This window comes from Tribolium madens, unplaced genomic scaffold (genome assembly GCF_015345945.1).
Source record: "Tribolium madens isolate multiple individuals breed KSU strain unplaced genomic scaffold, Tmad_KSU_1.1 Scaffold_7;HRSCAF=85;Tcas5.2_LG10, whole genome shotgun sequence".
NCBI lineage: Eukaryota > Metazoa > Arthropoda > Insecta > Coleoptera > Tenebrionidae > Tribolium > Tribolium madens.
Genome location: NW_025401050.1, coordinates 6,761,355 through 6,776,393, shown reverse-complemented (window position 1 = coordinate 6,776,393; position 15,039 = coordinate 6,761,355). Strand labels below are relative to the sequence as shown.

The 15,039-nt window shown below is 31.0% G+C and overlaps 1 protein-coding gene across 17 annotated transcripts in view; it reads left to right on the top strand.

Annotated features, from left to right (window-relative positions):
• The window catches only part of LOC123010289 (CUGBP Elav-like family member 4), a 372,656-nt gene that overhangs the window by 202,745 nt on the left and 154,872 nt on the right, over positions 1 to 15,039 (top strand). For 2 of the 17 annotated variants that reach the window (XM_044407052.1, XM_044407049.1), the window contains exon 1: positions 4,329 to 4,413. The exons of 14 other annotated variants lie outside the window; for them this stretch is intronic. The gene's annotated coding sequence lies outside the window, so the exon portion shown is untranslated. Of the gene's footprint in view, positions 1 to 4,308; positions 4,414 to 15,039 lie in introns of those variants that run through there. One more of the 17 variants, XM_044407044.1, reaches the window with a different exon arrangement.

The window sequence follows — 15,039 nt, the reverse complement described above, 5'->3', positions numbered from 1 at the left end:
GTCAAATTTACTAAATCTTTAATTTCAAATTTTTATGTGTGTTTTTTGAGCATTTATTCTTCGACACTGTCAAAATTTACGGCTTTTCTCCCGTGTAAGGAAGTTTTGACAACTGTTTGGCATTTCTTAACACGAAACGTCAGATTATTTTTAACAGATTTAAAACAAGTTTATGCCTTATTGAATCTAGTTCGAAGAATAAAATGTTGTATTGAACTCGTTTGAGTGTAAATCGGACGCTTTATTCCACCTCGTGGATGATAAACCACTCTTTAACTCGTGGTTTAATAACCCACTCGGTGAAATAATCCGTCCGATTTACACTCAAACTCGTCGAATAAATAACTATTAATCTTGATTGTTTACTGCAATTTGAACAGATCTTACTTTGTTTCATATGTCATCATTTGGAAATTAAATAATTTGAAACTCTTAAATGCATATAGGTTTACTTTTTGTTCTATGTTATGTTTTCTCCTATAATATTTTTTATTTGGTATGATTTTATTTGTGTTGATATTAAATTTCCTGAGTGGTGAAGAGTTCAAAATTAACTTTATTGCAGTTTGATCGAGTTGTTTCCAATTCTCCTTCATATTTGCCGTCGAAGTGCATCATGTTCAAAATTTTGCTATGAAGTAGTCTGAAGTTGCTCTTAATTAAATTTGCAAACCTATCTAAGCAATTACTTCAAACTTTACTTAAAAAAATCGTTAACCTCGAATCACAGCCGTGTTGATTTTGTGTCAAGTGTCTTGATCCAATTAAACAAAGAAGTGTTTGTGTGAGTGTCCCAAGCCTTCTCGAGATAAATGCAAACTTAATTGTCAACACATTTTCATAATACAGTAGGTTGGGAACACCTGAGAGACATCTCGGGAACGGTCACCGTGGAAACGAACTCTAGGATAACTGGCTCGTTACTGCGACTTGAGCATTCCCTATTGATGGTTCCAATAAGCTGAAAATGGCAGTCATGTGGAAAACTTCTGTCGACGATACCATGACAACCGTTTATAACGAATCTTTCTCTAATTAGAAGCTAACAAGGAAACTCGGATTTAATTTTACAAAACAAGTGACATCGGCCACTAGCGTTGGAGTATGTAGGAAGAGATGAGTAGGTAGAGCGATGAAACGTTTGTAAAAAAATAAAGAAAAAGAGAAAAAGCGGTTTTTGTGCTTTTTTCAACTATAACTTATCTCTAAGTAACAAAAAAATTTTTGACCTGACATAACGCTTCAATAACTACATTTTTTAATGTATTTTCAGTAACAAATTTTAATTCTGATAATTAAATATATATTTTTTAAAACCTATTGTTATTAAACTAAAAAACAGACTTTGCGCTTTAAAAGTTTGCTTAGATCATTGGATAATTTGAAAGTTCTATTCAAACTAACTAAAGTGCAATTAGACAAATATTGGCCGATTGTTAACTGCATACATACCACTACAGATGTTGACCAAAGTTTGCAGAGAAATGTTGGAACTTCTAAGATGCCAATTAGCTTAAATAAACGTTTTTCAGCAATTCAAAATTTGATTATTTCTGAAAGATTTATCTGTTTTTGTCACTACAAAAGCTCTAGAATTAGCGCGAGGTTTTGTTATCTTTTTATATGGGCTGTTCCAAATTATTGTGAATAATGATGAATGAACTTCAGAAAATACTCTAGAATAGTTGTTAACAATTTGGAATAATACGAACTTTATTTTTTACAAGAAAAAAACGTCAATACATATAAAAAAAGTTGCTTTCAACCACGTCCAGAAATACTTCCTGAAAAAGCTAGATAATTAGAAAAAAATCATTGTTTGAGCTGCTATTCAGAATGAAGGTTAAAAAAAAAGAGTTTTTACAAAAAATTATTCAAACATTACAAAAAAAAATAATTAATTAAAGGTACACACAGTAGATTCAGAGTCAATTTTTTTTTAATTACCCAGGATGCAAAATTTTGTAAATTTATGTCAATTTAAGTGAGAGAATTGAATAAATGGGCTTTTACTCGCCATTTTCAGAAAGTTTTCGATCTCTTAGAAAGAATTTTTATATAAGCTTTTTTATACATTGACTTGAAGAATCACTCGTGGAAATCTTTGAACATTTTTTTTGGACAACCTGAAACTTTTTATACAGGCTGCGCCAGAACTCGCGCCCCAGAGAAAATTCTCAAGTCAAAGAAAATTCTCTGTCAAAACATTTTAACATTCATTTTTTGACATTTGACATTTTTCATGTCTATTTAATGATACTGATGATCTTGTCTATGTTCTTTTACAATTATTTAGTAAAGGTACAAACATTTTGCCAATAAACCATACAAATAACATTGAACAGAGCTACAATTTAGGATACAGCTTCCTTGTTTCCTCTTTTAATAGCGTATAGTAAAAAAAACTTGAAAAATTATTTTTTCAACAGAAATAAATAGAGTCAAAGTGCAAAATTTAATCCCTCATAACTTCAATAGATAAAATTTTTTTAACATTTTTTTCATGTTCCTGGTATCTTACCTTTGGCATTTTTCTCTGGGGCTCGAGTTCTGGCGCACCCTGTATATGGTGATTCAAAAAGGTCAAACCACCGCTTATTTGCTGATGGAAAATTTAGATTAAAACGCAGATTTTACTTTTAAGTCTAATTTTTTTACATGGTTTTGGAAATCTGAAGGTTAACACTTGTACTAGGCTTTTTTCACGTTTTACTTATTACTTTTAAGACTTGTTCTTGTTTCTCAAAATGACGCAGTAATGGTACACGTATTACGATAATGTTTTTGTATGTTCATATATTTTATTATTTAGTATAAATAACAAGTAGCTAACAAATTATAAAAAATTAGTTATACAATAAATACATACACAGTGTTAAAAATAATTATTTATTCAACGAGATTGAGTGTAAATCGGACACTTTAGTTCATAAGTGTATTTTTAAACCACGAGTGTTAATCATCCACGAGGTGAAATAAATAAGTCGAGTTGAATACAACATTTTATTTTTGGAATTAGACTTAACAAGGCTTAAAATTGCTTTAAATCTGTTAAAAATAATCTGACCTTTCGTATTGAGAAATGCCAAACAGTTGTCAAAACTTTCTTACACAGGAGAAAAACCGTAAATTTTGACAGTGTCAAAGAATAAAAGATTGTAAAATATTTAAGAAGATAATCGTATGAAGCAAAATAAACACAAAAATCTTAATAAATATGGTTCTGCAAAGTAACGGTTTCAGAAATATCGAATGTAAAAAATTTTTAGAATTTTTACCAAAAGTTTCTCTTTTGTGTTTCAACAGAATGTAAATTCTGTTTAGAACTTTATTTATTTCTGAGATATTTTTGATTTTAATAAAACTCATTTTTAAAAACATTTGAAATTGAAAAACTCAAATTTTGTGCGATTTATTTAAATACAGGATACAGTTTAATATAAGTATAAGCCAATAACATTATTGGTCGCCTTACTGTAATAGTATATTATGTAATTAGGAGTAAAGGTGATAGCTTCTGATTCAGCTGACCTACATAATACTCCCTATAACATAAACTATTTTATCCGCAAACATATTTAGATCGACAGTAAAGAGCAACACTTAACAAGTGTATAAACAAACATCACACATTTAACTAGTGCAGTTAGTAGTCAAAATGTCAAATGCTGATAGTAATGATCTATAATGCACTTTTCTAAAATTCGTAAATGTCAGAGTAAAATTTAAAACGCTTGGGTGCAAAAATGGAATTTTTACTCTATGCCTCTGAGAGTTTTACTTGTGCACTGTAGTCATAAAAGTGGTCATTTTTGTGACGTTTGCGGATAAATATACTATAGTATTTAATTTTGGCTATATTTTTTACATTTCATTATTTTCCAAGTTAAACCCAGCTAGTGTTTCTCTTAAGCACATCATTTTCCTGCCGTTTTCATTTACATTTTCCCAATTTTTTTTTTGCAACCCGTCAATGAGCTATCCTCTCTGACCTTAAACTCCCCGCAACAACTTCTGCCGGTCGGTTTGTTGTTGATTTGGCCTCATTTTCTATCCCAGCTCTGTTCTTTTTCCCACCTGTGCGTTCCAAGGCCATCGCGTCGGGACGTTCTTTCCCAGGTTACCACTGACGACGCCGTCCACGCACGGCGTCTAAGCGCGGGCGGGCGTCGTCGCCATAACAACGCCACCAAGCGTTCCGAATGCGCCGATGTGCACCGCCTCCGACGCGTGTGACGTCATTCGAGCACGACTCCTCCCTGCGAGGACGTCGGACACGATACAGCCTGTTGCTAGTCCTTCAGCTGCTCCACGCGTGTCCATTGCGTTTTCCGGAGCGATTCCGGAGCGCCTCTTCGCGTTGTATTTCTCAACATCGTCGTTCCGGGGCTTCTATGTGCTTGGCAAACTCAGGTACAAACATTCTTACCTCAATGGAAACAGAAAATTACCAGTTTCTGTTACCATTTTACCCTCTAATTGAAGAAAAAAAACATGAAATTATAACACTTTTTCGACAAAAAGTTAACAATTATGATAAATGTTTAATGAAACTAAATTGTCTGTTAAATGTTTAATTAGTGAAGGTTAAAATGACAAATGCATGATAAAAATCTAAAAAACCTCAACTGCTTGGCAGACAAGGCGGCTTATTCCCTTGGGTCGCTCTCAAAAAGAGAGGAAAAGCAAACGCGAAATGACTCATCTTGTTCCTTGTTATTGGAAGCAGTCTTTTAAAGTATCTTAAAAATTTAAATTCGCTAAAATATGAAGCGAGGCGGGTTTTTTCTTATTCAGGAACTGATGTATAACTTTTAATGTTATGCATTTAAACGGAAATCTTGTAAATTTTGTCTCGATAATATTAAGAATTGTAAACAAGGTTTTAATATTTATTTGACAGCAATTTTTAAGAAATTGTAATTTTACCCGGCGCATCCACCAATTTTGTACATTTTAAAATGCAAACTGTTTTAAATTAGAATCTACATTTATGTATAAACAGTAAACTTTACTTTGTTTACCACATTTTTCATTAAGTTTTTACCATTCGAAAGCTAATTCATTTTATTTATTTTAGGAAAATTTAAATTAGCCTTTAAAAAAGATTATAAACGTCAGTATAGAATCCTTAAAACTGCTCATAATTTATTTAAAATATACGTATTTATTTTACTAAATTAAAAATTAAAAAACGTATATAAAAAAGTAAAGAATTGTCTCGATTAATGAGTTTTTTAGGATATTTCTTTATACTTCTGGCTCAAATTTTAATAATTTTTTAGCCTGTAATTTAATCCCAAATAACTTCTACTCTTATTAAGTTATTATGTACTCACAATTATTAGTTTTTATGTCGTTTTTATGTTTAGCAATTTATACAACAGGTGGTTTTTTAACCAGTTTTTTTGGTGATAGACAAATTAATGTTTTTTTTTTATTTTTGATTATCTTGTACTCTCGCCAATTTTTTGCTTGTTTAAAAAAATTTGATTTATAAGTAAATTTTGTGTTTACATTCTTTAAGGACTGTTGACAGACAAAACTCTGTTTTGTGTTCATGTACCCAAATTTACTGCTTTAGTCAAAATTTACTATTGATATTGGACTAATGTGGTACCCAACATTTTTATTTAAAATAAATCAAAAACCAAACTGCCCACTCTTTTTTGCTAGTGATACCAAGGTTAAAACCTCTTGACATTTCTATTTTGTAAAAACTGGTTTCGCTTGTAGCTAACCTTGAAAAGCTATATCGTTTTGGGCTATTTCTGTGTGTCTTATTGCGTATTTTTGTGTTGTTTGAGTAAAAACTGATGTTTTCTAGATTAATTTGGCCACTTTGTGTAAGTCAGTAACTTCCGGCTTCTTTCTAAGTGTGTGGTTGTCGTTATCGTTATCGTTCCCGTAACTTGTATTGCCCATTATCGGTGAGCACTTCCTTTCGCTTTCGACCGCCCCCTTGAGGTTTCCGGGTCGCGTATGGCGCGATTAGACCGAAATTATAATAAATTATCTGCGGTAGTAGTCGTCGTGATGAATCGAGCCCAACTTTCCCAACTTGTTGTCCCAACTGGAGTCTCCCCTAAACATGTGTGTGGTCTTGAGCGTCGTAAATCTCGACCACCTCCGGCAATTTAGTTTCTTCGACGAGTTCGATCTTAGGCCGAATTAAGTACTAATTAAAATTCAGGCGTGTCGTCCCTTACGCCGCCCCCGTTGCCGCTCTTCTCCAATATCACAGAGAATATGGGCGAGAGAGCCGCTAAATCAAATTTCTGCGCTCTCGCTAACCCATTTCCCGGGCATAGTGTGCTATTGTAATGGCGTGGTAGACATTAACATTTATCTGTTCAAATTACGGAAACCAATTTCGGTGTAAATGGTCGGCGAGAATTAAAATTTAACACTTGCCGGGTTGGGAAAAGAACGGAAAGGGCAGGGGAAGTCGAGGTGCATACACCTGATCGGAGGTTATTAAAATAATAAGCTATTCTGAGAAGATAATTGAGATATGAAGGCGGTAACAATATTGGATTTGTGTGAATGAAAAGTTTTTGTTGGATTAGACAGTGCGAACAAAGTAGACCCAACACAATCAAATAATGTGTTACGAAACCGGAGACTTTTCTATAAATTATATAGGGATTATAAAGGAAACCAAAAAGTGGTTTCAACCAGACTACAACAGGCTTACCAACTGAACAAACAAACTGTTTGCTTTAAGAAAACTATAATATATACCAAGTAATATTTTTGCAGGATTTTTGATATATTTTTTATATATCATTTTCTATAATTGTAATTTCAATTGTATGTCAATTTTTTATTTTTGAAAGAACATTTTTGGTGCAATTAAGTCTACAAGTTATAGTAATTTGTTTAATATACATGGTGTGTCAGAACTCGCGTCCCAGAGAAAAATTTCAAGTAAGATAAGAGACCAGGAACAAAAAACAAAAAATGTTTAAGAAATTCCATCTCTCAAAAAATTTTGACATTCATTTTTTGACTTTTGACATTTTTTATGTCTATTTAATGATACTGATAATGGTACAAAAATTTAGCCAATAGAATCTACAAATAACATTAAACAGAGTTACAATTTAGGATACAGCTTCCTTGTTTCCTTTTCTAATAATGTGTAACAACAAAATTTGGAAAATGATTTTTTCAACAGAAATAAATAGAGTCAAAGTGCAAAATTTAAACTCTTATATCTTCGAATTTTTTTTAGATAAAATTTTTTTAACATTTTTATCATGTTTTTGGTATCATGGCATTTGTCTCTGGGGCGCGAGTTCTGGCGCACTCTGTACATACAGAAATACATATTTCTTCTAAAATACAAAAATTAATACACAAACTGCGTTTTAAAACCGTTTTATCACAAAAAAATTAAAAAAAATAACACTTAGAAAAAATATGCTATACTTACTAGATGTTTAATTAATTTATCATCTTAAGGCCTACAATTCTTGCGCAGTTTATGACTAAAAAAATGTATTTATAATAATTCCAATGTGAATTAACTTAAATAATTTATTGAGTTTTTCTTGAATTAAATCAGACGTTTGTTATAAAATTAATAACTATATCAAAATCTATGAAGCAAAGAAAGGATTTTTTTAATTAAAACTTAATTTCCAACGTTATTTACAATAAAATATACTGGGTGTTTACTTTACTAGTAAAAGTAAATATAAGGTAATTGCCAAAAAATAAATGACTCACAAATGCAGTAAAACTTTATGAAAATATTTTAAGTGATTTAGAAGGAACTAATAGATTTTAATTTGTATTATGAAACTTTATCACTTTGTATATTAGTGACAAAGGTTTGTAAGACTAACGTTTCTTTGAAAAATTAGTGTTACTTTTTGATGTAGAATATGTGATTACAATTTATCGCTATATTAAGAAAACACCCTGTATTTGTATATTTTTTAATTTGATAAAAGACTTACCACCACATATTTGACGCAAAATACTTTGCATAGTATTCTTAACAAGTAGAATAAATACACTTCTGTAATAATAATTATTTTTTAATAATTTTTTAAGCAAAAAAATTTGAACAAAAAATTCTCTTCAGATGTCATAAGTTTAATTTAACGTCTATTTCTAATAAACACAATTTTTTAGGCTTTGAAAAGCATATTATATTATGAAAGTTTGTCAAAAATAAAAATAATATTTTATAAAATAAACAATTATTTTTTTTATTCTTCGACACTTTCAAAATTTACGGTTTTTCTCCCGTGTAAGAAAGTTTTGACGTCAGATTATTTTTAACAAATTTAAAGCAAGTTTAAGCCTTACTGAGTCTAACTCGAAGAATAAAATGTTGTATTCAACTCGTTTGAGTGTAAATCGGACGCTTTATTCCACCTCGTGGATGATAAACCACTCGTTACAAATAATCCGTCCGATTTATACTCAAACTCGTCGAATAAATAACTATATTTATCATGACATGAGTTTGGATTAATTATACTTTTCCAAAACTTAATTTAAAATGTACTTATTTAATTAGATTTATGTACTTTAGTCACTAGTAAATAAAGTAAAAACTTTATCTCTTAGGTTGGTGTTTCTTTAGCAAGGAGAAATGTGTATTTAAATGTGTGTAGTAAACTGATACTTTAATAGTGGCTAATATTTCTTTTTGTTTTTCTGAAATTGATAAAATTACCGTTCCGAAAAATTTGTTTTGTACTGACAAGCTTCCCTGTTTTTTCAACTTACAAATTTTAAGCTTAGCTATTTGGGAGTACCGTAAAAACATAGAATATGCATTATGACGCATGCAAAAAATGCAAATTATTTTTAGTCCTGATCCTCAATTAACCTACAAACAATGTAGGTTAAATTCGATTTTGTCATTTTCTCTTGCAAATATTTTTCTCGTCCCACTAACATCGGTTTTTCAGTAATCCCTCTGAAAAACATCGGTAGTACACTGTTGACGCATCGTTTTTTCTTCTGTTTCGGCTTTTGGATCATTATTTTGATGCTGACACCTAAAATTTCATGACCGATTTGAGCAATTCACATGGTAATGCAAATTTAATTACAAATTGAATTTTCATTACATTAACCCGTTCGAAAACTGGATTACACCTAATGTTAGATGAGTGAATATAAATGATGACAGAGTTTGCATCGATTGAAATTTGAATTTTTTCGCAATAAAAATTCAATCTGCGGGTATTACGTGTAACGCGAATTTGATTTAGTCTAATTTAAAAATGGAATTTGCTTGTGTGTTTTGTTATTTTTTCATCGGTATGTTTATTCCGGCCGATTTCGTCCATAAAGTAAGTTAATTTGGCAGAGTGGATTTGGAAATGTAACATGTTAGCTATATTTGTCACGATTTGACCCTTGGAAAGTTTTGTGAACGAAGTTGTTCGACAAAATGACGGTTTTTAGTTTGTTTCGCCAGATCCGTAGGGATTACGGCCATTGTGACCGTGCTTGGTCGCTCGGTATTACAGAAACCGAATTAACCCATCCAGAAGGGAAACTTGCTCGGAGGATTAAACCATTCCCTTGATCTAGGATTAGATAGATTCTGATGTCGAACCTCAAGTCGGTCAAAGAACGATGATGTATTAGAGCTCAAGTCCCTACCTAATATAATTTCGCAATATCGATATTAATATCCACCAACTTGGATGAGGTCATATTGAATTCGAGTTTGAAGGATTTATTGTTAGCCCCTCTGCCTCGCATTCTACCCTAACGTTAAAATTTGCAGAAATATTACAAGAACGCCAACTCCGACATTTCTCCTCTCACCGACTTAATAAACCATCACACGAAAAATTATTATTAAAACCACATATTTTTTACACATTATCAATCTGGACTTTAATTAACGTTATAACTTGCTGGGTTTCCTAAGCCGTGCATTCGAAAGGAATTAAGCCGGGATTACAGTTCCAAAACCAATAAGAACTTTAAATTCGCTATGAACTTTACTTAGACCTTTTCAAATCTTATTTGCGATTAGCAACGAATTATTAGCTATTAGGTGAAGATACAGAAAAAAGCTCAAATACTAATTACCCGAAACCAAAAACATGTTTTTTTAACTACAGAATAATAATCTGTTTTGTAGTCAAATAAAAATAATTAAATTTTTTGTGCACTAGATAGGAAAATAGTTATTTGTATTACAAGGAAAGAAAGTGTATCTTTTGCTCCCACTGCTGTAGACAGTAACCACCAAGGGAAAAAGACACTTTCGTTCAGTGAATACATAATTTTTTCTACGGTTTAACAAAAAAAAATAAAACTAGCAATCTAGCAACATGTTTTTCTGTTTTTGTGAAAGAAATAAACAGAGGTGAAATATTTTCTTTCCTAGAAGGTAAAATTTTTACCACTCTATAGAGTATTTAACCACTTACTTTCTGAAATTAGGGTGGAAAAACTTACTTTCTGTTAGGGTCGTAGAAAATAGTTATTGTATTGCAAGGAAGGAAAGTGTGTCTTTTTTCCCCACAGGTGGAAGTTATTGCCTAAGACTTGTCGCTACGTTAGTTTGGCTATTAAACTAGCAAAATGTTTTTTGCGTCTCTATGAAAGAAGTAAAATTTTGACCTCCTTGAGAAATTACTTACATATTTATTGTAATTTTGAAGATAAAATTAGAGTGAAAAACTTACTTTCTCTTCAAGTGAAAAAAAAATAGATAATTACATTAAACTTATTTGACACTAAACTAAAAAAACTTGAAGAAATTTCTTAGCTTAAAAAACGTAAAACTTAGGTTTCGTACATACAACAAAAATAAGAATTTACAAAAAAAAACAGATTTTTTCAAATTTATGTAATTGTGGCAAGTTATTAAAAAAAACAACAATAAAAAAACAATTTTGTTTATAATCATAAAGTAATAATCAATTTACTCTGCATGAGAAAGTTGGAAAGTATGACATTTCATCATCATCTAACAATTGATATGAAATATTAGCTTCAGGTTAGGAATTGGTTTTCCCAACCAGAAAATTGATCACTTTACTACCTGAAATGTTTTCAAAATTTGATAAATTTTTTATTGGTTTTTTGTTGTTTCAAGAGGATGATTGTGGATAAAATAGTAGACAAATCTTAATGGTTGTTGTTTCATTGTAATTCGCGTCTGTAGTGTGAAGTATCTTCCACCTCGGTATGTAATCTACTATTAGAGCAAACAACACTAAAAATTTGCTAAATCGTGATCTCTCGCAATTTAGAAAGGTCTTAGACTGCCCTACCGCAAAATTATTCGTTTTTTATGAAGTGAATGTGAAATGTAATTGAAAAATTATAATCCAAAATTTAAAGTAACACTTAATTCAAACTTGAATTTAAACTTGATTTTTTTTAAATTTTGTGCTCAATGTTAAAGAGTGCTAAACTAATTTCAGTAGATAAAGTAGTGTTTTATCGTGTCGTGAAATAATTTATTACACAAGACGATAAACAATCTTTATCGTCGTGTATAATATTTCGTTTTATTTTGTACTCACTTACCTGAATTTCTTGAATCTAAACAGTAAATAAAAATTACTTTATTTCCCTAGACGATAAAAGACTACTTTTTCTACTGAAATTAGTTGATAAAATATAAACAGTAGATAAAAATTACTTTATTTCACTAGACGATAAAAGACTACCTTATCTACTAAAAATCGTTGATAAAAGCACTCTTTAACATTGAGTACAAAATAAAGTAATTTTTATCGACTAATTATACAGGGTGTTTACGGTCTTGGGGTTGAAATTTAAATGAGATGATGTTAACGGTAGAAGAAAACTAATCCGCTATCTAAAACAAAAATTCGTGTTATATGCGTTATAATTCATTTTATACTATTTGCTTGAGAACTGCTGCTTCGGTTGCAACAATGACCATTAGTATCATTACCTTGTGTTCCACCGTAAATCATAATCACGACAACCAATTTATTATTTTAATATTTGTCATACATATTCATAAATTTGGAAAAAAATTAAGAAAAACGAATCAAGCCTGTTGGAAACCATTTTGCTGGAAGAGATTAAGCAGAAGATACAATATTATCTGGACAAGGAAATAATTCCAGTGACCCTCAAACCGTGTACCAATATTTTGGAGGTTAATAGCATTCTTAATAATAACAATTGTGTGAGTTTTTTTCTCGGTTACAGTATTTCTGTACTCTTCTATTACTAGGTCAATTTTCAACTCCAAGACTACAAACTATCAAAATGACCAAACAATTCTGGTTGGTGAGTACAAAATAAAAAATTTTATACACGATGATAATAGTTATTTATTATACAAGACGATAAAGAAATTGTTATCTACAAGTGAAAAGGTTAAGTTTACGAGTGACAAAGTCACTAATGTATTTTTTCCACGATTAGATAAACAGTCTTTATCGTCGTGTATAATATTTCGTTTTATTTTACCAGAATTTCTTGAATATAAACAGTATATAAAAATTGCTTTATTTTACTAAACGATAAAAGACTGCTTCATCTACAGAAATTAGTTGATAAAAGCAGTACTTAACATTGAGTACAAAATAAAGATTATTTATCTACTCGTGAAAAAAGTGCACTTATAACTTCGTCACTCGTAAACTTAACCTTTTCACTCTTAGATAAATAAATTCTTTATCGTCTTGTTTAATAAATAACTATTAAGTATTTTTTCCTGATTGGACCAAGATTTATGTACTATACTATACTATTTTTTTACGCAATTTTGGAATTGCTAACTTTACTAGAGAAAGAGTTTTAATACTGATGTATTATACAGATAAAACAAATTTGATGCCGTTTCTAGACAATAAAAATGATTAGAGATGGGCATATTGGCATAAATATACCTGCCAATGGCTCAGTTCCAGAAACCAAATGTTGAATAATTGGAGTTTCTTTTTGTTTCCCTGATCTAAACCCAATATTTTGGGCAATTTTTTTTTAAATAAAAATTTTAAAAATTGGTAGTACGAGTACTTGATGATTTTTAGGTTGATTAGAAAAGAAAAACATTGAGGCACTTTTGTTATAATTCAAATTTGCCGCTGCTATAAGTAAGTACACACCAAATTTTTTTTTTGTAATTACCAACAATTTTTTTTCAAGTCGCTACATTAAGTTGGTAAATTTTATGAAACGTGGGTGGCTTGACAATTATTCTCTCTAGTTTATCATACTTGCAAAAAGAGGAGAACTGAGAAGCATATTTTTTTAATAGCTGTGTTACAATAAATTATAATAAAATGTTTTTGTTTCAGGTAAGTCGTCCAGTTTCCAGTCTTGTGTCCGGTAAGCCTTTGAGGTCCTGTTTGTTAATTTACATCTAGTGTTAACGCAATTATGATAATCTAAATTTGTTGTTGGGTGTGTTATGGTGGTAGCAGTCACGTCTTTGCCGTTCATCGTCACAAACCCATTTCTAATTTAGTAAAATGAAGTAATTACGCTTGCGTTGTTTTAATTCAAGTTTGTGAGGTTAGTGGGAATAAAGTAGTGACAAACGAGCGCGGCGTCGTTCTTCTCTGCAGGAACCAGGTGTAAGTTGCAGGAACAGCCTCGCCGGAGGGGGCGACTGTAATTAAAATGTCTGCTAGCAAACTCCTCGTCAGTTGGACAAATTTATCGTCTGTACATTGTGTTGTAAATTTGTTTTGGGGTTATGAGTGTTACTCTAAATCTCTTGGATATTTCACTTTCAAGTGATTTATAGGAAAATTTATTAGATTATACCGGTGCTATAACTTATTGCCCCAACGGTTGCATCGCTCGAATCGGCATCGGGATCAGAGCCAGACACCGTGCCGAGAAATTCGGGAGAACGCGAGAGCTGTTTCGACACTCTCTAAACAATTTATTATTCCGATGCGAATTAATCATTCGCGAAGAAGATCCTGCCGGCAAAACAGAGAGAGTTTTTGCTCAACGAGCAATGGAAAGGTGTTTCAAAAGGCAAAGACGATTGATTAATGCCGGCTCAAGTGATTAAATCAAAGAAAAACGCCCACAAGACAAATAAAACATTACGAGAACATTAAAACCACACATTTTTTTCATACAGGATGTCTCAGCTAATACCTTTGCGGACACTTAATATATCAAAATACTCAAAACTTTCAAAATTGATAGCTTTCCACAGTTACACCAAAAAATAATTTCATAATAATCGTAATCACATTATACTGCATTACTCAACAAAACTGTTTGTTAAATGTCATAATAGTTATTTGTAAGGCAATAAGACACCAATGAATATACAGGGTGTTTCGTTTACAAACTTAAACAGGTGATAGAATATTGTATTAAAAAATGTTGCGTTTTTAATGGGGTTTTCCCACTATTGCAGAATAGATAAAATTACAATAGACAATACACCTGAACGAATTTAAAGATCAGTTGTTGAAATTTTTAATCAGAGATTTCTTAAACGGTGAAACAAATTTAATTTTTAATTTTTATCCTCTTTATGGTCTGTAAGATAAACTGATTTTACTCAAAAACGGTAAGTTTTATCTAAAAAACAAAAGAGACCTCTTTTTGTGAAAAACTATGAAATTTAGAATCTTGTGGCTGAAAGTTGCAAAAACCAACCGCCAAAATAGTTAAGGTACTTTTTACTCTAAACCCCCCAGTTTAGGACGCCCCTGAGTAAAAATTTGACATTTTATCTTTGAATTCATTTAGGTTTATAAAGGTTATCAGTTGTACCAAATTTTGTAATTTTATCCACGATGGTTTCTGAAATATTGGAAAAAATCCCTTAAAAGATGCACCCCTTTCAAGGGACGTGGCTCCCTTATATAAAATTTTTCGATATATGTTTATAGGAAACTTTTATCTTAAAATTGAAAATTCTATCATCTGGTTAAATTTGTAACAATAAAAATGGAACACCCTGTATAATTTAGCAACATTAGTGTGTAATTAATTTCAGTTATTAAGTATGGAAGCAAGCGGTTTTTTTATTATTTGCTCCCAAAAAATAATATTTAATATAAATTAAAGTAATATAAAAAATGT